The sequence below is a fragment of the Bos grunniens genome, chromosome 1 (genome assembly GCF_055505025.1).
Source record: "Bos grunniens cultivar Pamir isolate PY7600 chromosome 1, Bosgru_T2T1.0, whole genome shotgun sequence".
NCBI lineage: Eukaryota > Metazoa > Chordata > Mammalia > Artiodactyla > Bovidae > Bos > Bos grunniens.
The window spans coordinates 80,404,639-80,426,435 of record NC_141165.1 but is presented as its reverse complement, the minus strand read 5'-3'; the positions used below and the strand labels follow the sequence as shown (position 1 = coordinate 80,426,435).

The 21,797-nt window shown below is 38.9% G+C and overlaps 2 long non-coding RNA genes across 3 annotated transcripts in view; both read right to left on the bottom strand.

The window, feature by feature from the left end:
* Nucleotides 1-8,636: 8,636 nt before the first annotated feature.
* Nucleotides 8,637-15,357, bottom strand: LOC147379742 (uncharacterized). Of its 2 annotated transcripts, XR_015133938.1 has the most exons (3): nucleotides 15,236-15,357; nucleotides 11,078-11,214; nucleotides 8,637-8,735 (listed from the first exon to the last, which is right to left on the bottom strand). It is a non-coding gene; the product is annotated as an uncharacterized LOC147379742 (long non-coding RNA). The 2 variants fall into 2 exon arrangements; XR_015133937.1 differs by lacking the exon at nucleotides 8,637-8,735 and having other exon boundaries at nucleotides 9,225-11,214.
* Nucleotides 15,358-19,791: 4,434 nt separating this feature from the next.
* The window catches only part of LOC147379741 (uncharacterized), a 78,485-nt gene continuing 76,479 nt past the window's right edge, over nucleotides 19,792-21,797 (bottom strand). The window contains exon 6 of the long non-coding RNA XR_015133933.1: nucleotides 19,792-19,890. This is a non-coding gene — a long non-coding RNA (uncharacterized LOC147379741). The remainder of the gene's footprint in view (nucleotides 19,891-21,797) is intronic.

Below are 21,797 nucleotides of genomic sequence, written 5' to 3'. Positions count from 1 at the left end.
GATGGACAGCAGTCCACTATGTCTCTCCAGGTTCAGGGAACAAATACCAGGTTCTTAGTGTAGACAAGTTGAAATTCCTTTCTCTGGGCTTGAACTAAGGTGTGAGAATTCTCCTCCTTGGAGGCAGGGAAGTGGGACTCAATACATATCAAGAATTTTCTGAAAATCTCTCCTAATATCCATTTCTCTTCTTGGAGATAACTGTCTTTTTTTGTATGTGTGTGGCGAGATTGAGAAGGGTGAGAAGGGTGGAGATAGCTAGCCCACTAACAGTTGCAAAACTAGTTCAAAGACAACTCTTTTGCAACTCCTGCATGGGGTCCCTCATCTCATTTTGGAATGTGGTATTTACTGTCTAGTCGAAACTGGGACTAAAACAGTTCCAATTGAAAAACCTAGTACACAGGCTTTCTTTGTGTTAAACTGAAACTCCGGTGTTCATCTTAGCTAGACCCCATCTGGATTCCTGTGTTTGCTCATGAGTCTGCTCATGAGTCTCATCATTTAAGATGGACCTAAGCCCACCTAGCGGAGAAGGTTCCAGTTAGTGAAGTAAGTGAGGAGATTGACAACCATCTTATATTAAGTATAACTGAAGGAAGTTGGGAAGAAGAGGATATTTAAAATCTTAATAAAGGGGAGAGTAAACATGATGGTGGGTTTTAAATAGTAGAAGAGTTGTCAAATGGGAAATGAATGATAATCTTTCCAGGAGGCTTCAGAGAACATAATATTGTTCAGAGAACAAAATATTGTAAATGCACAGAAAGGAAGAGCTATGTTCAATTCAGGAAGAATTGCCAACAATCAGAACTGACTGAAAAGAAAGTGGTCTGGTCTGATGAGCTCCTTAATACTGGAGATGTTCAAAAAGAAAGGATTACCATTGGCAAAGGTTCCTGTGTCAGTTCATGGTGGGATAATTGAACTCTGATTTGAAGAATGCTTGGAAAGTCCCTTGGACTGCAAGGAGATCCAACCAGTCCATTCTGAAGGAGATCAGCCCTGGGATTTCTTTGGAAGGAATGATGCTAAAGCTGAAACTCCAGTACTTTGGCCACCTCACACTAAGAGTTGACTCGTTGGAAAAGACTCTGATGCTGGGAGGGATTGGGGGCAGGAGGAGAAGGGGACGACAGAGGAAGAGATGGCTGGATGGCATCACTGACTTGATGGATGTGAGTCTCAGTGAACTCCGGGAGTTGGTGTTGGACAGGGAGGCCTGGCGTGCTGCGATTCATGGGGTCGCAAAGAGTCGGACACGATTGAGCGACTGATCTGATCTGATCTGATCTGGAGAGCATGGGGTCCTAGAAAATTTGTATTCCTAATTTATCTCTTATCTTACATAGAATACGAGACCTTCTTAAGCCAAACCTCAGAGATGACTCAGTGAATCATTCATCAATAATGACACCTCAAATTCAGCAGCCATGCATATATCATTATTCATTCTGTAACTTATTTCCCCTTGAAAACCAAAATTTTCATTATGGTACAGTACGATTAAGATATCAATGGTGCTTTGGGTGAACCACAACGTAATAAACCCAGTGTCAAATGGTAGTTAACAATTTACTATTTACCTGTGAGTTAACTGGTAACTCAGGAAGCCATCCTAACATGAAACTTTTCTCTTGAATGGTTTGTATCCTTCCACATATATCCTTATTTTCATTATTAAAGTGGTTTTAAATAAGTATATTAAAATCAGTTATCTTACAATTTGAACATCTTTTAATTGACTCAAGTACATTCAGCTATTACAGTTTTTTCTCGTCATTTTGTACTTCCTTCTTATTTTCTTTCCACATATTCAAGCATTCACTTATGAGTTAGTTTCACCTATTTTTTTAAATTACAAAGGCTATATTAATGATGAATATATTTACAGTGAATGTTCACTGTATACTTAGTCTACATTGAGTAGGAAAACACTGAAATTGTCAGGAAACTGTAGGAGTTGCCCTTATATACTGTTGAGTTGTATCCTTATCATTGTTCTTGTACTCAGCTTTATAATCCAGCTGTCTTTTTTTTTTCTTTTCTTTTTTATTTTTTTTCTAATTTTATTTTATTTTTAAACTTTACATAATTGTATTAGTTTTGCCAAATATCAAAATGAATCCACCACAGGTATACATGTGTTCCCCATCCCGAACCCTCCTCCCTCCTCCCTCCCCATACCATCCCTCTGGGCCGTCCCAGTGCACCAGCCCCAAGCATCCAGCATCGTGCATCGAACCTGGACTGGCAACTCGTTTCCTACATGATATTTTACATGTTTCATTGCCATTCTCCCAAATCTTCCCACCCTCTCCCTCTCCCACAGAGTTGTCTTAATTGATGTATTCTTAGCTCATTTGGAATGAAAATTGCACAAAGCCCTTATCTAAGACAGTAGAGGGCAAATTTGGGGTTTCATTCAATATACTGGTGAGAGATGATATCAGTGATAAGAATAACATTATCAAGGGTCTAGAGGCAGAAGGACAAAGTATAAGATGAAGAAGCACTGAGTGCTCTGCTATGCCCAGAGTTTTGTGTATGTTTAGGAAAGTAGAGGAAAAGAGAGCTGGAGTGGCAGCATCACAGAAGATCCTCAATCCTAGGTTAAGGAGTATGGATCAACATACAATTTGTTGACAGCCACTGAAGGTTCTAGACAAGGGGGCAAGAGTGGTCAAGTAGTAGGCAGGTCAGGTAGCATCTCTTTTTACTACTATCTACAAAATTAATTCCTATATGCCCTAATCTTTATGCTTTAAACCAGAGTGATCTGCTACCAGGTGTGAAGAAACTAATAAAAACAAGTTATAGTCAATTAATTACATTTTAGAAAACTATTTTGGGTCCTCCCTCTTCATTCCGTCCCTAGCACTTTGCCCCACATTGTCCTATACCGCTGCCCTGTCTTCTTGGATTCAAAGTCTTTGGGAGTTAATCTGTCATTGAATCCCACCAATGACCTTTCAGACTTAGAAACTGACTGTATTCCCTAGCTTTTGGTGCTCCCTAGGGCACAGCTCAGGCCCACCCCCCTTGCCAATCTGAATAACCTCCATTGTATTCTACTTAGCCCTGGCCCCAGGGACCCTACCTTGTATCAGTTAATCTGCAGACTTATTTCCTTCTGTCCACAGAGGGAAGGTACCTCCAGGCCTTGGTTGTCTCTCTGATTCCTTGGCAGGAGAGCTAAAATTCTACTAATTTAAAAACAAATCTACAGTCTTACTTTTTTTAATCTTCATAATTTTTCCAACAGTATTTTCATGGTCAAATTTGATCAGGAGAAGCAAGAGAGAGTGAGAAGAAAACAGAGACTCAAAGGTCTTGATTGTTCAGGGGAGAGGAGGTAAGGCTGGGTCACTCTGCCACTCCCTCCCTGTAACCTAAGTGATGTTCCATGTAGGTGACTATTGCCAGAACCACAAATATCCTCTCCTTTCCTGAATTATACCTTTGGTCATGCTGCTTTGTCATCAGGAATGACCCCTACTAAAATCCAAAATCTACTTATCCCAAATTTACATAATCCTTCAAGATATCGTTTTCATAAAACCTCTTATCAATAATGCTGGATGAAATTATCTTTCTACTATTTTCTCTATGCATCTTTTGATAGTTAACTTTCTGTATCAAAATGATTGGGCCATAGAGTGACCAGATATTTGGTCAAAATATCCAAATGTGAGGGTGTTTGGGGTGAGATAAACATTTAAACCAGTGCATTAATCAAGCAGATTTATGTTAGACATGGGCCTAACATGAGTGGGCCTTGTTCAACCCACTGAAGGCTGGAGTAGAACGAAAAAGGCTGGCCATCCCCCCAAAAAGAATTCTACCTGCCAGACTGCCTTAGAATTGGAATGTTGGCTTTCCTCATCTGTTAGACTTGAACTGAAGCTAAACTTGGGTCTAGAGACTTCCAACATTAAAATGAAAAATATACCAGTGGATTTCCTGGATTTCAGAGCTTTGGACATTGGACCTAGGATTCTCCAGGGTCTCCAGCTTCCCTATTCATCAAGCAGATCTTGGAATTTGACTTGCTCACCTTCAAAATCCAGTATATGTGTGTGTGTGTGTGTCTGTGTGTGTGTGTGTTTCTCTGGAGAACCCTAATATATATCTCCTAATGTGAAGTCAAGTGAGCCTTAGAAAGCATCACTATGAACAAAGCTAGTGGAGGTGATGGAATTCCAGTTGAGCTATTTCAAACCCTGGAAGATGATGCTGTGAAAGTGCTTCACTCAATATGCCAGGAAATTTGGAAAGCTCAGCAGTGGCCACTGGACTGGAAAAGGTCAGTTTTCATTCCAATCCCAAAGAAAGGCAATGCCAAAGAATGTTTCAAACTACCCCACAATTGCACTCATCTCACATGCTAGTAAAGTAATGCTCAAAATTTTCTAAGCCAGGCTTCAGCAATATGTGAACTGTGAACTTCCAGATGTTCAAGCTGGTTTTAGAAAAGGCAAAGGAACCAGAGACCAAATTGCCAACATCCGCTGGATCATGGAAAAAGCAAGAGAGTTCCAGAAAAACATCTATTTCTGCTTTATTGACTATGCCAAAGCCTTTGACTGTGTGGATCACAGTAAACTGTGGAAAATTCTGAAAGAGATGGGAATACCAGATCACCTGACCTTTCTCTTGAGAAACTTGTATGCTGGTCAGGAAACAACAGTTAGAACTGGACATGGAACAACAGACTGGTTCCAAATAGGAAAAGGAGTACATCAAGGCTGTATATTGTCACCCTGCTTATTTAACTTATATGCAGAGTACATCATGAGAAACGCTGGGCTAGAAGAAGCACAAGCTGGAATCAAGATTGCCAGGAGAAATATCAATAACCTCAGATATGCAGATGACACCACCCTTATGGCAGAAAGTGAAGAACTAAAGCGCCTCTTGATGAAAGTGAAAGAGGAGAGTGGAAAAGTTGGCTTAAAGCTCAACATTCAGAAAACGAAGATCATGTCATCTGGTCCCATCACTTCATGGGAAATAGATGGGGAAACAATGGAAACAGTGTCAAACTATTTTTTGGGCTCCAAAATCACTGCAGATGGTAATTGCAGCCATGAAATTAAACGACGCTTACTCCTTGGAAGGAAAGTTATGACCAAACTAGATAGCATATTGAAAAGCAGAGATACTACTTTGCCAACAAAGGTTCGTCTGGTCAAGGCTATGGTTTTTCCAGTGGTCATGTATGAATGTGAGAGTTGGACTGTGAAGAAAGCTGAGCATTGAAGAACTGATGCTTTTGAACTGTGGTGTTGGAGAAGACTCTTGAGAGTCCCTTGGACTGCAAGGAGATCAAACCAGTCAATCCTAAAGGAAATCAGTCCTGGGTGTTCATTGGAAGGACTGATGCTAAAGCTGAAACTCCAACACTTTGGCCACTTCATGCGAAGAGTTAACTCATTGGAAAAGACCCTGAGGCTGGGAGGGATTGGGGGCAGGAGGAGAAGGGGATGACAGAGGATGAGATGGCTGGACGGCATCACTGACTCGATGGACATAAGTTTGAGTAAAGTCTGGGAGTTGGTGATGGACAGGGAGGCCTGGCATGCTGTGGTTCATGGGGTTGCAAAGAGTCGGACACAACTGAGTGTCTGAACTGAACTGAACTGAATAATCAATCAAGGGATGAATATTGACTTTACAAAGCCTGATATGATATTTTTAGCTCTCTCTCCTCTGTTTGACATGTAATCAGTAACCACATAGTTTAGCATGCCATTATTTCAAGGTTTCTATACATTAGTTTGATGTCTCCAGATGATGTTTAACAAACACACAAAAAAATTTACCAAGTAGAAAGTGTTAGGCACACATTAAGTACTTTATACCCAAACATTAATAAAGCACCATTCATGAAGTTTGCAATTGTTTGGGAGAAGAGATAGATACATACATAAATGTAGAAAGGAAGACCAATCCTTTGTTGAAATATCTGTTTTTGAAAAATGTTTTAGGAGTATCAATGATGGAGTGATTGATATCTCTAGGCAATTACAAAATGCTTCATGAAAGAGAAGATGGCTGATATGGTTCTAAAATGATGATAATTCATTAAACATAAAAGAAGGGAGCAGACAAATTAAACATCTTGACAGAAAAAGAGGGAGGGTGAATGTGCATCACATTATTGAGAAATGAGTTTGAGGCAAACACCAATAAGCAAGCAGGAATCCTTGCTTTTTTGTTGTTTGTTTTTGCCTGTGTTTTAAATGTTCCACGATATCCAGTACAATGATGGCATCATTGTAGAAGCACACTTGCTGGGGACATTTATCTGTTTATTTAAGAATTTAGGCCCCGTGGAAATAGGAACTGTGTTGACTAGCTTTATTAAATGCTAGGTTTCGATAAATACATGTTGAATGAAAAAATGAATTAGTTCCATGTGTCAGACATCATGTTAGTTTTAAGACAAAATTTCAAGTATATTTCTTTACCTATGCCTCAAATGAGCAAAAAGGTTCATATACCAGTGCTTAAAGAATTAATGAAAAAACTGTATCAACATTCCTAATTTTAGCCATATTTAATTGCAGCTTATAGATATTTTCATTTATATTATTTCATTTTGTATTAAACACACAACTGGAGAGGCATCATATCACCATTTGCAGATGAGGAACATAGGCCTAATTGATTAGTGACTTATCCAACTTGATAGAGCTAGAAAGTGGAAGAATCAGAGTTAGGATCCAAGAGCATCGAAGTGGAGCACAGGCAAGCATCCAGTGGAAACTATAAGAGTCAATGGAGACGAGTCAGGGAAACGGAAGTCCTCCCGAGGAGAACAGGCCTACTCAAACCTGGCAAGTGTTCAGGGACAGTCCCACTCTTCTGTTACCTGTCCAATATCCTGACTCCTTAATCCTCAAGCAGCAGTCAGATGTAAGATCCATCGTAACCACCGCTGAATAGGCAAGAATCAGGACCTGGCAGTCATGGTATTTGTATCATCATACTGGTACAATGAAAGCTCTCTACTGAAACCATGAAGCAAGTCATTTTACTCATTTGAATTTATCAGTGACATAGTTTCAACCAATCTGCCCTCAGGGAGGCAGTGACATCACTCATGAAGGATGGGCAGTTCTGTTGTACTTTATGTTCTGTTTTATGTACATGTATAAATGCTGTGAAGTTCTACCCTCCTTCAGAAAAATCTTCTCCTCCCACTCTTGTCTCTTCTCTCTCTTGTATCCCAAACTTATTGACTGAGATCTTCTTCCATCTTCCAGGATCTTCTCAAATGTTCTCATCATTTGAGTGTATTGTGAGGCTCCCATTTGTATGTAATGTCTCTTTGAATCAATATTAATTAACCCTTAGCTTGTAAAACACTTATTGGGGGCTTATTATATGCTATGGACTAAGCTGGTTGATTTTTGAGTGTTACGTTTTTACATTCTCCCAACAAGTGCAAGAGGTAGTTCTATTATACACTTATGGATAAAGAAACACATAATTAGGATAAGAACCTCATCCTCTTATCACCTGCAGTATTGCACAGACATCTTGCTTATAGAAAGTGCTTAAGAATTTAACTTTTTTGGATGGTTTTGTGATCAGAGATCACTAATTAGAATACACATATTTTAGCATATTGGGATTCCCTTGTGGCTCAGAGGGTAAAAAGTCTGCCCACAATGAGTTTGACTCCTGGGTTGGGAAGATCCCCTGGAGAAGAAAATGGCAACCCACTCCAGTATTCTTGGAAAATCCCATGGATGGAGGAGCCTGGCGGGTTACAGTCCATAGGGTCGCAAAGAGTCAGACATGACTGAGCGACTTCACTTTCACTTACCATATCGTGATTATTAATTACATATGTAGATATAAACTAATAACCATAATTTACTTGCATATCTAAGGAGGCTTTAAACAGAATAGCAAAACATTGGTAGTAGGTGTGATTTTATTTACTTAACCATGGACCAACTGAAGTCTGCTTAGCTAAACTGACACACAGAGATGAAACTAACTAAAAGTGACAAAGCCCAAAGTGGAGCCCAAGAATGGAAATTCTTATGACAGAAGATCAGTCATGTGATTCCTCCATTTTAGTGAAATGTTTCAACTACAAAATTCAGACATTAGTGGAAAAAAAAAAAAAGAAAGCTTTCAGAATCACGTACATTAGCAGTAATTCCTTGTGCCTCCTCTACCACATTGCTCTCTACTACCCTTTTAAAGATTCTCATCACTCTGTGGATAAAATACAAAGTGTTTAGAATGGCATGCAAGAGCTCTCTCAATTTGACACTTCTCTGCTGCTCTAGGTTTACCTGTTGTGACTTCTTACATGCAGGCATGTTCTTTTGAACCAATAACTATCTCTCTAGGATCTGGAAAATGCTCTTCCCTCTACCTGGAAGATCCTTGCGCTTCCCCTCTCCTCACAACTTAACTAATTCCCTCTGCCTCCTTCTAGACTCAGGTTTCATTATTTCGTAGCTGGTTGACTCCAAAACTTTGCTCGTCGGAATCACCTGCATAGTTGTTACCAAAAATCAGACACCCAGAGAGATTGTGATTTACAGGAATCATAATTTCTTAAAATATCTCATGGAGATTCTGGGAAATCACTGTCAGAGATAACTTGCCTTTTAATCTCTCCTCCATACCAGGTCAAGAGCTCCTTATCAGCAAAGACATTCCTTCCACTTCTCTGATGCCAGCTAGCGTTAGACCAGTAATAAGCACTGGAAGAATAAATGAATAAAAGAAGTTGGCAAATTTTCTATTTCTTTGCTTAAATTGTTTTCTCTGCCTACACATGAGCATATCTATGCCTTCATTTTCTGATAACCTTTTGAGATCCTCTTGGTTAATCTTTTCCTGCTGTACAATACTATGGCAGATATTTTTCTTTTTCTCTTGTAACACTTTATGTGGTTTAGTTGATAAGTTGTGTCCAACTCTTGTGACCCCATGGACTGTAGCCTACCAGGCTCCTCTGTCCATGGAAGTTTCCAGGCAAGAATACTGGAGTGGATTGCCATTTCCTTCTCCAGGGAATCTTCCCGACCCAGGAATTGAACCTGGGTCTCCTGCATTGCAGGCAGATTCTTTACTGACTGAGCTATGAGGGAAGCCCTGTAACACTTTTTAGCCTGACTTATATTTATGTATTTGTGTATCTCTCCCACTGAGTTCTGAGCCCTCAATGTTAGAGACTACGTATTTTTCAATTTTGGGATCAGTTTACCCTACCTATACTTTTTGAATTAAACCAAAATTTTATTTAATTTTCTAATCTTTCACATTCCTAAAATAAATAAAAGCCTTATGACTACATAACATAAAACATCCAGAAATATATCCAATAATCTTAAGTTGATCTCACATGCAGAGCTTTGATTCCCAAACTTTATGAGGACCACACTCATATGAATATGTAAGATACACACACACACACATTTCCAACAGGAAGAGAGATGAGGTTTCAGACCTTTGGAGTAGAATGTAATCAGTGCAATAGAACAGGGAGACAAATTCTTAGTAATAAGTAAATCTGTAATAGATGATTTCAGTAAAATTTATTCTGAAGGCAGGGATATGGATTAGTTTGCAAACTGTGCCTCAATCAGCCAAACTTAGTGTCTCCTCAGTTCCAAACTATGTCAAGCAGGACCTGTCAGTAAAAACAGTGAGTGAGAATAGCTGTGAGACTCGATAAAGTGAAGGAAGTGTTACTGGATTTACTGCTGCAGATGTGAAAATCTGAAACAAAATACTGAGACAACAGAGACATAAATTTGTAACTAGGTAACCAATCAGGGATTTTGCAAAAGGAAGAGCTAATCTCAAGCAAGAGTGAATAATGGACAAGGTTTAGAGAACAAACATAACCAGAAAAAGGTAACATTTAAGTTGAAAAAGGTGAATCGAAATCTAAATGTGAATCTAAAGGTGAATCTAAATCTAAATCTAAAGGTGAATCTAAAAATAGAAAACATATGAGGCACTTATTTTTGGATTAACTCACAAATACCTTGTTAAGTAGAGAGTAGATGCTTGAAGGGAATCAACTAAATGCTGAATAAATAGATAAATAATTAATTAATAAATGTGTGAAAGATCATCTGGCTCAATTAATGTCCATAATTTTAAGTAATACCATTACACTCTGTTCTTTTCTGTCATCCTCTTTAAACAGAAAAGTCCAAATCTCTCAAATGTAACCAGGCCACAACACAAAACAAACTGGATTCTTCCTTCATGAGTCACATTCATATCTGAAGCATTTTCTCTTCCTTGCTTCATGTGGGTCTCCCTTCCCTGAGCTCCTGCATGGCCAAGGGTTTTCTCCAGTATGACCTAACTCAGATATCTAATGAGGCTGTACTCATAATCCTGACATTCCAAAGAATGCGGGGGTTGAAACAAAATTAAATGCTAAGTCTTCAAAACAGAATAAAACAGCCTAAATCCCCTTGGTCAGTTAACATTTGCAAAAATGCTGTCAGTTAAGTTTTCAAGCAAACACCATTTATTTGACCTTAGACAATTATATGTGAAAGGAAAAGGTAGGCCTACTTACCATTTACCTTAAAGTGTGTTTCACTGAACTGAGGTTTGAACACTCATTCTGAATATATAAGAATGATAGGGGGAGGCACAGAAAGGAGAAAAACAGAACTAGAGTAATTCACAATAACACACAAGAGATATTTGAAAGTTTTGTAAACATACACCCCTTTTAATAAAGAAACATGGCTCAGATATAAATCTGTAATGCCACTTAAACTTATTTAACTGTTCCCTATTCTGCTACTTTTAATCTGAATATACCATATACAATGTTAACTCTAATTAATCTTTGGTTATATTCTTATTAAAAAATGCTTAAATTATAGCAAATCTAGTATTAAAATGCAGCATTGAGTGTGTATAAACTTTTTAAAATCTTCTTTTAGGTATTGTAGCCTTCAGTCTTTTAAAAAAGACAACAACAAAAAACTCTTTTCTAAGTCTTTTCTGGTATTGCTGAATTTTTTAAAAATAGTGTCAACTGAAAAATGAAGTCTAACAAGTGATGTACCTGGATGTAGGTAGGTAAGTTGGTGTCTAGATATGGGTGAGAACTCAAGAATCTTACATGCTGACCTCCATGGGCTGCACGTATTATGCTCACGAGAGGATTGTTTTTCAAATAGATGGCCAACAGCGAGTCCAGTCCTGCAGAGAGATAGGGAATAGAGTGCTTCATGATATTAGAAAGACCAGGAGAAGAAGAAAGGCCTTTCAAAGGCCTTTCAATGGCCTCCTTCAGAGCTGTGAACTTTTTCAGCTCTAAAGCAATTCATGGAACTTGCCGAGAACTTACAAGTTTGGCCCTATAGGCACTAAGGACCTGATTCTGCCTCAGGGGAAACTACTACACACACACACACACACACACACACACGTTATTTTCAGTGTTAGAAAGAAAATGGAGAAACTCATTGTTGCTTTCAGGGATGGATGGTCCCACCTATCACATGGTAGATCAATATAAATTCTTGGTATTTGGAGGTTTTTACCTGCACTTTTAACTCTATACAACTTTTCTGTGTCTGAGTTCTATGATTACAAAAGATACAAACTAACAAGCTCAAACTCTCCTGCCTAAAATCCCTTCTCTTAGTGCCATCACCCATAAGAGAGAAGAAATATCCAAGATGACCCTTGGGAAGTTTCTCCTTAACTAAAGGGGAAGAAGAGGGGAGTCAGGAGTTCCTTAATAAGTAAGATAAGATTTTTTAATTGCAGGGTAACTATGTATATGGATTTCTTGGATCCCTAACCGAAGTATGAAAACAATACTCTGATTGCCTAATATTTATAAAAGTATGGGTGTATTCTGAACTGTCATATATTTTCTTTGTCACTGACTGGTTCTGAAGAACTAGTCACAGATTTTCTATGTCATTGACCTGTTCTGAGAAATTTATTCATAAAGAAAAAAATGTTGCCTGAGCGTTGTGTGAGTTATTAAATATCAAACAGATGACTAAGAGAATGTTTTCTAGGAGCTCACAATCTACTTTGAACATAATAGCATTACTTGGGGCAATGTACATTAAATACCATTAGTTATAGCTATATTTGATACTTATATGAAGTTTCAAAACAGAAGAGTCTCTTAAGACTTCCATTAAAAACATAGCTAAAAGTCAAAGTTTCTCTACTTAAGTTTGCCAAGCAGACCAGGAATCACGGAACATATTTCTTTTTCATAAATGAGTCACTCCTAAAAATACAATATGTTCTTTGCCTGTATGGTTTATGGAATCATTAATAGTGTTTCTGCTGTCATAGGTATGAAGTAAGAATTTGCTAGCTAATAGTCTCAGTGACACCCTTGAGATGGAGCTAAGTTATGAATGAGGAACAGGGAGCAAAGCGAATCACTCAATGGACAAGGCTCTGGGGGACTCAAGTTTCAGTCCCAATTCAGATGTATATTCATTATTTTAAATTATTTCATTACCTTCAGCCTCATTTTCAAAGCAAGGGGAGAAAAGAAAGGGAGTTCTCAGCTATAAAAAAGTCTTATTTTAAATTTAATTTCCTAAACCAGACAAAGGAACAGAGACAGAGTCAGGCTGGTGATGTCAGGGAATGGAGGCAGACAAAACAAAAGGGCTGCATTTTGAGAAATGGACAGATATTCAGCATATACAATAAGGAATGAGAGGCAGACAGAAATACCAGAGGTGAGCAGTCAAAGGCTAATGCCAATAGTTAGGGAATAGAATCCTGAGAAGCAGGCTCTGGCAAGCAGACCATAGCCATAGACCAGAAACAAGTCAGCTACATTTGGAAGACCTTAATACCTAAGGCTGGCCTTTGCCAAATCCCAAGCCTTCATCATGTTTCTCATTAAGAAAAGGAATAGAGAGACTTCCCTGGTGGTCCAGAGGTTAAGACTTAACCTTCCAATGAAGAGGGTGAGGGTACGATTCCTGGTTGGGAAGCTAAGATCCCACATGCTTCCTGGCCAAAAAACCAAAACATAAACAACAGAGGAAGTATAGTAATAAATTCAATAGAAACTTTAAAAATGGTCCACAACAACAACAACAAAAAATCTAAAAAAAAAAGTTTAAAAAAAGAAAAAAAAAGGAATAGAGAATAATTTGCATGTAATTGTTAGGTGTCAAAGGTCATATTATGTCCTTTCACAAATGCGAGCTCTTTAATTCCACTTGCTTTTGAGGAAACTGAGGTTCAGAGAATGTTACCAACTGGCCCAAGGTTCAGGAACATGAAAGAGCTGGATGTCCATTCTGAAAAGATCTTGCTTTCAGATCTTTGGCTGAAAGTAAACCCTGTTTCTTTTTGCAATGCTTCCCTGGTGGCTCCGACCATAAAGCATCTGACTGCAATGCGGGAGACCTGGGTTTGATCCCTGGGTTGGGAAGATCCCCTGGAGAAGGAAATGGAAACCCACTCCAGTACTCTTGCCTGGAAAATCCCATGGACAGAGGAGCCTGGTAGGTTATAGTCCATGGAGCCGCAAAGAATTGGACATGACTGATTGACTTTACTCAATTCTTTAGGTTGGGGGGAGGGCATGGAAACAACTTCAAAAGCTGTCAAAATTAAAATCTAACAATATCAGACTTCATGTATAGTCAGTCCTGCCAAGGTGTGAGCTAAGTAGGAAATGAGGAAGGCTGGGAGGAATTGAGGAGGCCTAGGACCCAGAGATGAGACATGCTTCACGTTACAGTAGGTGCTCAGGGCCAGACTAAGCCCGCAGAGATAACAAGATAAACAGCTCGAAAGGCATAAGACAGAAAAAAAAATCATGTTGGCAATGGACAGGGAGCAGTTTAGTCAGACAGATGTTTGACTCCCTGGGGCAGCATGCATGTAGGCTCCACTGTCAGAGTCTGGGGTCTAGAAACATACAGAACCAAAAAGAATCGCAGAGGGTGTGGGTGCCTGACTTAGAACTCAGATTTAGGAGTGGGCAAAATCCCTGCTGCCAGTTGACCTGGACAGGATAATCCAGGGTTCTACCCATTAATTAGGGGCTTCCCTGATGGTTCAGCAGTAAAGAATCTGCCTGCCATGCAGGAGATGCAGGATGTGTGGGTTCGGTCTCTGGGTCAGGAAGATCCCTTGTAGTAGGAAATGGCAACCCATTCCAGTATTCTTGAAAAATCCCATGAACAGAGGAGCCTGGTGGGCTACGGTCCACGAGGTCACAAAGAATCAGACAGGACTAAGCACACATGCATGCATCCAGTAATTAAAATCAATAATTTATTTTGTACGTACTGACTTCAAACTCTTGTTCTAGCCTGCGATAATCTGAGTGAACAAAGCAGACAAAAATGCCCACCTTCATAGAATTACCTTCCACTGGAAGAAAGAAAGTAGCAAGTAATTCAGGTCCCAAGGAACAAAGCAAGAATGTAATTAGAAGAGCAGGCATTATTGGGCAAATTGAGAACATCAGAGAGCCTGAGTCTGTTCTCTTAGGCTGAAATATTGTCCTAAGACTTAAAAAGTTTCTTTCTAATAGGAACATGTCCTGCACTGTGCCTAGTCACTCAGTCATGTATGACTCTTTGCGACCCTATGGACTGTAGCCCACCAAGCTCCTCTGTCCCTGGGATTCTCCAGGCAAGAATACTGGAGTGGGTTGCCATGCCCTCCTCCAGGGGATTTTCCCAACCCAGGGATCGAACCCAGGCCTGCAGCATTGCAGGCAGAGTCTTTACCAGGCAAGTCACCAAGGAAGCCAAAGAATACTGGAGTGGGTAGCCTATCCCTTCTCCAGGGGATCTTTCCGACCCAGGAATTGAACAGGGGTCTTCTGCATTGCAGATGGATTCTTTACCAGCTGGGCTACCAGGGAAGCCATACTTGTTCTTAAATCCTAGAATGATATTGAACCGGTAAAGTGTAGAGTTTGGAGGAGTAGAACAGCAGGAAAGTCACTACTGGTGTCAGAGTATATATTTTAAAAATTATTATGAATAACCTAGACAGCATATTAAAGAGCAGAGACATCGCTTTGCCAACAAAGGTCTGTATAGTCAAAGCTATAATTTTTCCAGTTGTCAAGTACACATGTGAGAGTTGAACCATAAAGAAGCTAAGCACCAAAGAATCGATGCTTTTGAATAGTGGTACTGGAGAAGACTCTTGAGAATCCCCTGGACTGCAAGGAGGTCAAGCCAACCAATCCTAAAAATCATACCTGGATATTCATTGGAAGGACTGATGCTGAAGCTGAAGCTCCAATACTTTAGCCAACTGATGCAAAGAACTGACTCACTGGAAAAGACCTAGATGTTGGAAAGATTGAAGGCAAAAAGAGAAGGGGGTGGCAGAAGATGAGATGGTTAGATAGCATCACCAACTCAATGCACGTGAGTTTGAGCAAACCGCAGGACACAGTAAAGGACAGGGGAGCCTGGAGTGCTACAGTCCATGGGGTTGCAAAGAGCTGGACACAATTTAGTGACTGATCAACAACAAACAACATTGTGAATAAATGTAACCCTCACATACATATGACTTATTCATATCTACCTGGTTGCCTATATTAGAAGTTTAATGATCATGAAAACATCTATAGACACACTAGAAATTTAGGCAGGTTGCACATTACACAAGTCTACTTCATCATTCAGATCATAGTCTATGTGAATTACATCCTTACAGATACGCAGCTCACAGCTTGAACGGCCATATACAGCAGTCTTAAACTTTTCTAAGGGATAATTAAGTTCATTTGTATACTTTTTTTAGATTCCACATATAAATGGTATCATTTGTTATTTGTCTTTCTCAGTCTGAACATATTTATAAAACAGAATAAGACTCATAGATGTAGAAAACAAGGTTACCAAAGGGAAAAGATGAGGAGGGGTAAATTGGGAATTTTGGATTAGCAGATACAAACTATGACATGTAAAACAGATAAAAAGAAGGTCCTACTTTATAGCATAGGGAATTATACCTAATATCTTATAATAAGATATAATAAAATATATCTTATAATATCTTAATATCTTATAATAAGATATAATAAAAACCAAAAATCGAAAAGTAGTCTGCTAAAAATAAAGCGTAAATTGAGGAAATTTCATATTTCTTCTGTCTTTTTGCAAGTGAAAGGAGGAACTTTCAAATTAAATAAAAATACTCAAAGAAGCAAAATTTGACTTTCCACATGTTTTTAAAAGAAAAAAATCCACATCTTTAAACTAACCTCAAAGATTCATAAACCAGCAGAGCTAGAACACCTCTAACAGACATGGGAAATGAAGAGAGACTCTTCCAACGTTATAGAAGCGCAAGTGACAGCCCCAGATTCAGAAACCAGGTTTCTGAAGGCCTGTTTGCTCCTCTGTCCACTGTGTTACCATGACCTTCGTACAGAGAATGTCACCATTTAGGGTGAAAGATTCAGCACGCCATCTCTGTGCTTCAGGTTTTCTCAGAGTATAAAAGTTGTCTTGAAACTTTGTGCTAATTCTGACTCAGTTCACAGAAGCTTCACAGGTTTCACTTACCCACACCTACTTTTATTTGAGCAAGGAAAAATAGTATTAGTACTTCCCTCTAGCAAGTCTTGACAAAGCCAAAGCTGGTTTAGTCATTTTTCCATCCATTCTTTCATAAGATTTTGTTTATCATAAGGAGGGTGAGTCACTGTTTTTCCTAAAGATAGAAGAAATAAATAACAGAATGATTTTTATTACATTGAACTCAGTAAACAAATTAACATATTTATATTCTTTTGACATGGAAAGATATTCAAGATATATTTTAAATGACAAAAAGCCAATTCATAAATAGTAAAGGCTCATTTTTATAAAGTAAATACACAGTCTTGTTAAAAAAAAAAAAAAGGCTAGGATAATTTACTCCAAAATTGAAACAGCCAAGAGTACCCTTTTAGTATAAAACTATCTAGGTCCATGACTCTTGATACCAATGGTAAAATTTCATTCTTTTTATGGCTGAGCTGGGTTTTGAAAAGACAGAGAAACCTGAGATCAAACTCCCAACATTTTCTGGATCATAGAGAAAGCAAAGGAGTTCCAGGAAAACATCTACTTCTGCTTCATTGACTACATCAAAGCCTTTGACTCTGTGGACCACAACAAACTGTGGAAAATACTTAAAGAGATGGGAATATCAGACCATTTTACCTACCTCCTGAGGAATCTGTATGCAGGTCAAGGAGCAACAGTTAGAACTGGACATGGAACAACAGACTGGTTGCAAATCAGGAAAGGAGTACATCAAGGCTGTGTATTGTCACCCTGCTTATTTAACTTATATGCAGAGTACATCATGCAAAATGCTGAGCTGGATGAAGCACAAGCTGGAATCAAGATCACTGGGAGAAATATCAATAACTTCAGATACGCAGATGATACCACTCTTATAGCAGAAAGCAAAGAACTAAAGAGCCTCTTGATGAAAGTAAAAGAGGAGAGTGAAAAAGTTAGTTTAAAACTCAAAATTAAAAAAACTAAGATCATGACATCCGGTCCCACAACTTCATGGAAAATAGATGAAGAAACAATGGAAACAATGAAAGACTTTATTTTCTTGGGCTTCAAAATCATTGCAGATGGTGACCACAGCCATGAAATTAAAAGATGCTTGCTCCTAGGAAGAAAAGCTATGACCAACCTAGACAGCATATTAAAAGTGGAGACATTACTTTGCCAACAAAGTCAAAGCTATGGTTTTTCAAATCTAAACTTTGCCGTCTAGTCAAAGCTATGGTTTATGCAGTAGTCATGTATGGATATGGGAGTTAGACTAGAGAGAAAGTTGAGCACCAACGAATTGATACTTTTGAACTGTGGTGTTGTAGAAGTCTCTTGAGAGTCCCTTGGACTGCAAGGAGATCCAACCAGTCCATCCTAAAGGAAATCAGTCCTGAATTTTCATTGGAAGGACTGATGCTGAAGTTGAAACTCCTATACTTTGGCGACCTGATGCGAAGAGTTGACTCATTGGAAAAGATCCAGATCCTGGGAAAGACTGAAGGCAAGAGAATTAGGGGACGACAGAGGATGAGATGGTTGGATGGAATCACCAGCTCGATGGACATGAGTTTGAGTAAGCTCCAGGAGTTGGTGATGGACAGGGAAGTCTGGTGTGCTGCAGTCCATAGGGTCGAAAGAGTTGGACATAACTGAGTGACTGTACTGAACTGATACTGGGAGATAGTGAAGGACAGAGGAGTCTGGTATGCTGCAGTCCTTGGGCTCGCAATGAGTTGGACGTGACCTGGCTATCGAACAGCAAATATTCAAAACACACACACACACACACACACACATACATATAAATACAATTGTGCCTCCAGATGAGACTGCACCCCTGACCATTCCTGAATCAGAACCATCCAACTAAGCTGACTCAGTGTTCCTGATCCATGGACACAAAAGTTTACTGTTGCAAGCTGCTTAAGTTCAATTGCTCACTCATATCTGACTTTGCGACCCCCATGGACTCCAGCATGCGAGGCCTCCCTGTCCATCACCAACTCCTGGAGCTTGCTCAAACTCAGGTCCATAGAGTCAGTGATGCCATCCAATCATTTCATCCTCTGTTGCCCCCTTCTCTTCCTGCCTTCAATCTTTCCCAGCATCAGGGTCTTTTCTAATGAGTCAGCTCTTTGCATCAGGTGGCCAGTTTTGGAGCTTCAGCTTTAGCATCAGTCCTGCCAATGAATATTCAGGACTGATTTCTTTTAGGATTAATTTGTTTGATCTCCTTTCAGTCCAGGGGACTCTCAAGAGTCTTCTCCAACACCACAGTTTGAAAGCATCAAGTTCTTTGACGTTCAGCTTTCTTTGTGGTCCAACTCTCACATCCACACATGATTACTGGAAAAACTATAGCTTTGACTAGATGGACTTTTGTAGGCAGAGTAATGTTGCTGCTTTTTAATATGCTGTCTTTATTGGTCATAGCTTTTCTTCCAAGAAGCAAGTGTCTTTTAATTTCATGGCTGCAGTCACCATCTGCAGTGATTTTTGAGCCCAAGAAAATAAAGTCTCTCACTGTTTCCATTGTTTCCCCATCTATTTGCCATGAAGTAATGGGACCTGATGCCATGATCTTAGTTTTTTTAATGTTGAGTTTTAAGCTGCTTAACTTGAAGATAATTTATTACAAAACATTAGATACCTAATGCGATATTTTAAAATAATCTAATCTGTGAAGTTCATTCTTCTGACATAGTGATAGAATTAGAAGTGGGCACTGACTTAAGTTGGTGCATTCAAGGTGATTTTCAGAACTCCTAGTGGGGATTCCAGTACATGGAGAGTCTCCTATGTCCTAGATGGTAAAATATGCAGGTGTAAATGTTGGAGCAATTCTGTCAGGATGAGAAATCCACCTGGAGGACAAAGCTGTCATTCTTAAGAAGGTAGAACAGAAAGAATCATGGAGAAGTACACAGAACCATAATTAAAAGAAAAAAAAAAAAGCTTGCATTTAGCTCTATATCTTTTCATTTATGCAAGCCAACCAAACCCTTTTGTTGTTTAAACTGATTTGGTTTGGGATTTCTGTCAAATTGATAACAAAAAAAAAAAAAAAAGAAAGAAAGAAAAAATCTCAGTGTATACACAGGCAAAGACAAGACCATGTCTCTAAACCTTAACAAGCATCTTAGCTTATAACTTATTACAGCACAGAGTAGTCTTGTAAAACATCCTGAGTCTCTGGATCTCAAACATCTGATCAGAGGGTTTGACAACCTGATTAGCTCACCTTTCCCTTCCTCTGGATTAGACTGTCTTGAGGATTGCTTCTTGACAGAAGAATTCCTTTCAATGAAACACTGTTGTTCATCCCCATTTAAGTTGTGTCCTGAGTAGAAAATCTTGCTTTAATATTCCACTCTCTAATTCAGACAGCATGTCTAGATCATAACTTCCTTTGAGGGGCCAAGTCTGAAGTCAGGTCTATTGTACAGGTCCATTCACCCTGACAATCCCTTTTCTTTTCTCTGTGGTGATTGCCACTAAATTTCCAGGTCCAGTATATCTTTTCACTGCCCCCCCCACACACATATATATATTTCCAGTTTTATTGATATACAAATGACATACAGCTCTCTATAAATTTTAAGTGTATAGCATAATGATCTGACTTTCATACATCATGAAATAGTTACAAAGTTTAGAGATCTGCTTCCACTCCACTATTTTTGGCAGGCCCTAGTTCTGGTCACTTCAGGTCTTCATGATATGAGCCTATCCATTGGCTTCCTAGTGTCTTCAAGACATGGCAGCTGACTGCCTACAGATGAGTGATCAGGGAGAGAAAAAGAGTGTGCTTTCAAGAAAGAAGCTGCAATCATTTTTATAATCTAATTTCAAAAATACCATCAATTCTGCAAATTTTACCAGTCACACAGACCTGTAAAAAGTAAGAGGGAACTACACAGGATATAAATACCAGGAGCAGGGAGAACATTGTGGGCTTATTGGAGTCTGGCTACCACAATCATAATTAGCACTCTGCAGCCAGGAGCAGCATCAGCTTCTATAACACCATGCAGGAATCTAAGATAATTAAATCTCACTGTGTTCCTATGAAACTCTAATTCTAATGGATTGTAAGTTCCAAAATAAAGTGGAGTCTGTGAACAGAAGGGTTCAAGCAACAAAATTAGCGTGTTTCTTTGGGGATAATAAAATTCTTTTTAAACAAAACATTCTGTAGGCCATGTTTTCTACGAAATTCTCTTTGGCAAAATTTAATTGGACATTTGGAGAACATTTTCACTTTGATTTCCCCTTTAATCCTATTATATTATATACTCCTTGATTAGTCAACAAGTGTGACTTGAATGTTCTCAGTGGAGAAATTCACACCAGAATAGTAGTTTTGAGTCTCTAGTTCACATGCCAAGTTTCACTATTTAATAGGTTTCAGCTGATGTGTGAGTAAATTCTTGAAGGAAGATAATTTATGCCTATAATTTAAAATCCTAGGCATCATCAATTTTCCAAAAGGTCACAGGATGGAAAGATTGTTGCATGGAAATAATAATGATATATATTATCTTGCTTTCTATCACACTCTAAGTTTCACTGTGCACTTTTATATCCATTGTCAAATACAAACATTTGTAGTTATCAGGACAGAATGTATTACCCCATCATAAAACAAAGAAGAAAAAGAACTTTTCTTTCAGAATGAAAAATTCATCTTCCTACTCAAAAGGAAGCAGGATATGAAAGATAGTCTTCACTTAAATAAGATTAAAAAATAACTCAGGATTTCAAATCTTGTGTTGAACATTTTGTATGTTTTCATTTATCTTGTTCCTTGAACACTCCCACATCCTGCCCTAGAGCAATTTTAAGGTTTTTGCAATCCTCAAACATTCTTATTTTTAGAGGCCCCAGCTCATGTCATATCAAATATAATGGAAGCTGTGGTATGTTGCCCAAACCTTCTTGAAAAATAAAGCATTCACTCCCTTAAGATTCTGGGAGTGCTGGACACTGGTGAATCATAGCTAACTAATCCCCTCTTTCAGTATTTCTCTCAGTTATAGGGAGCTCCTAACCAAACACATACTCCTTCCAGGGAAGCAGCTCACATCTTGGGATGTAGGAAAACAAATTAATGGGCCCTTTCCCTAGTTTGGGACAATCCAGGCATCCAAAATCAAGAGTTCCGTATGGGATTAGCCAAATCCTTGCTGCAACTACATTGCAGTTCAACTTCTCCCTCTGTCCAGTCTTCTCTCCTCACCGCTTACA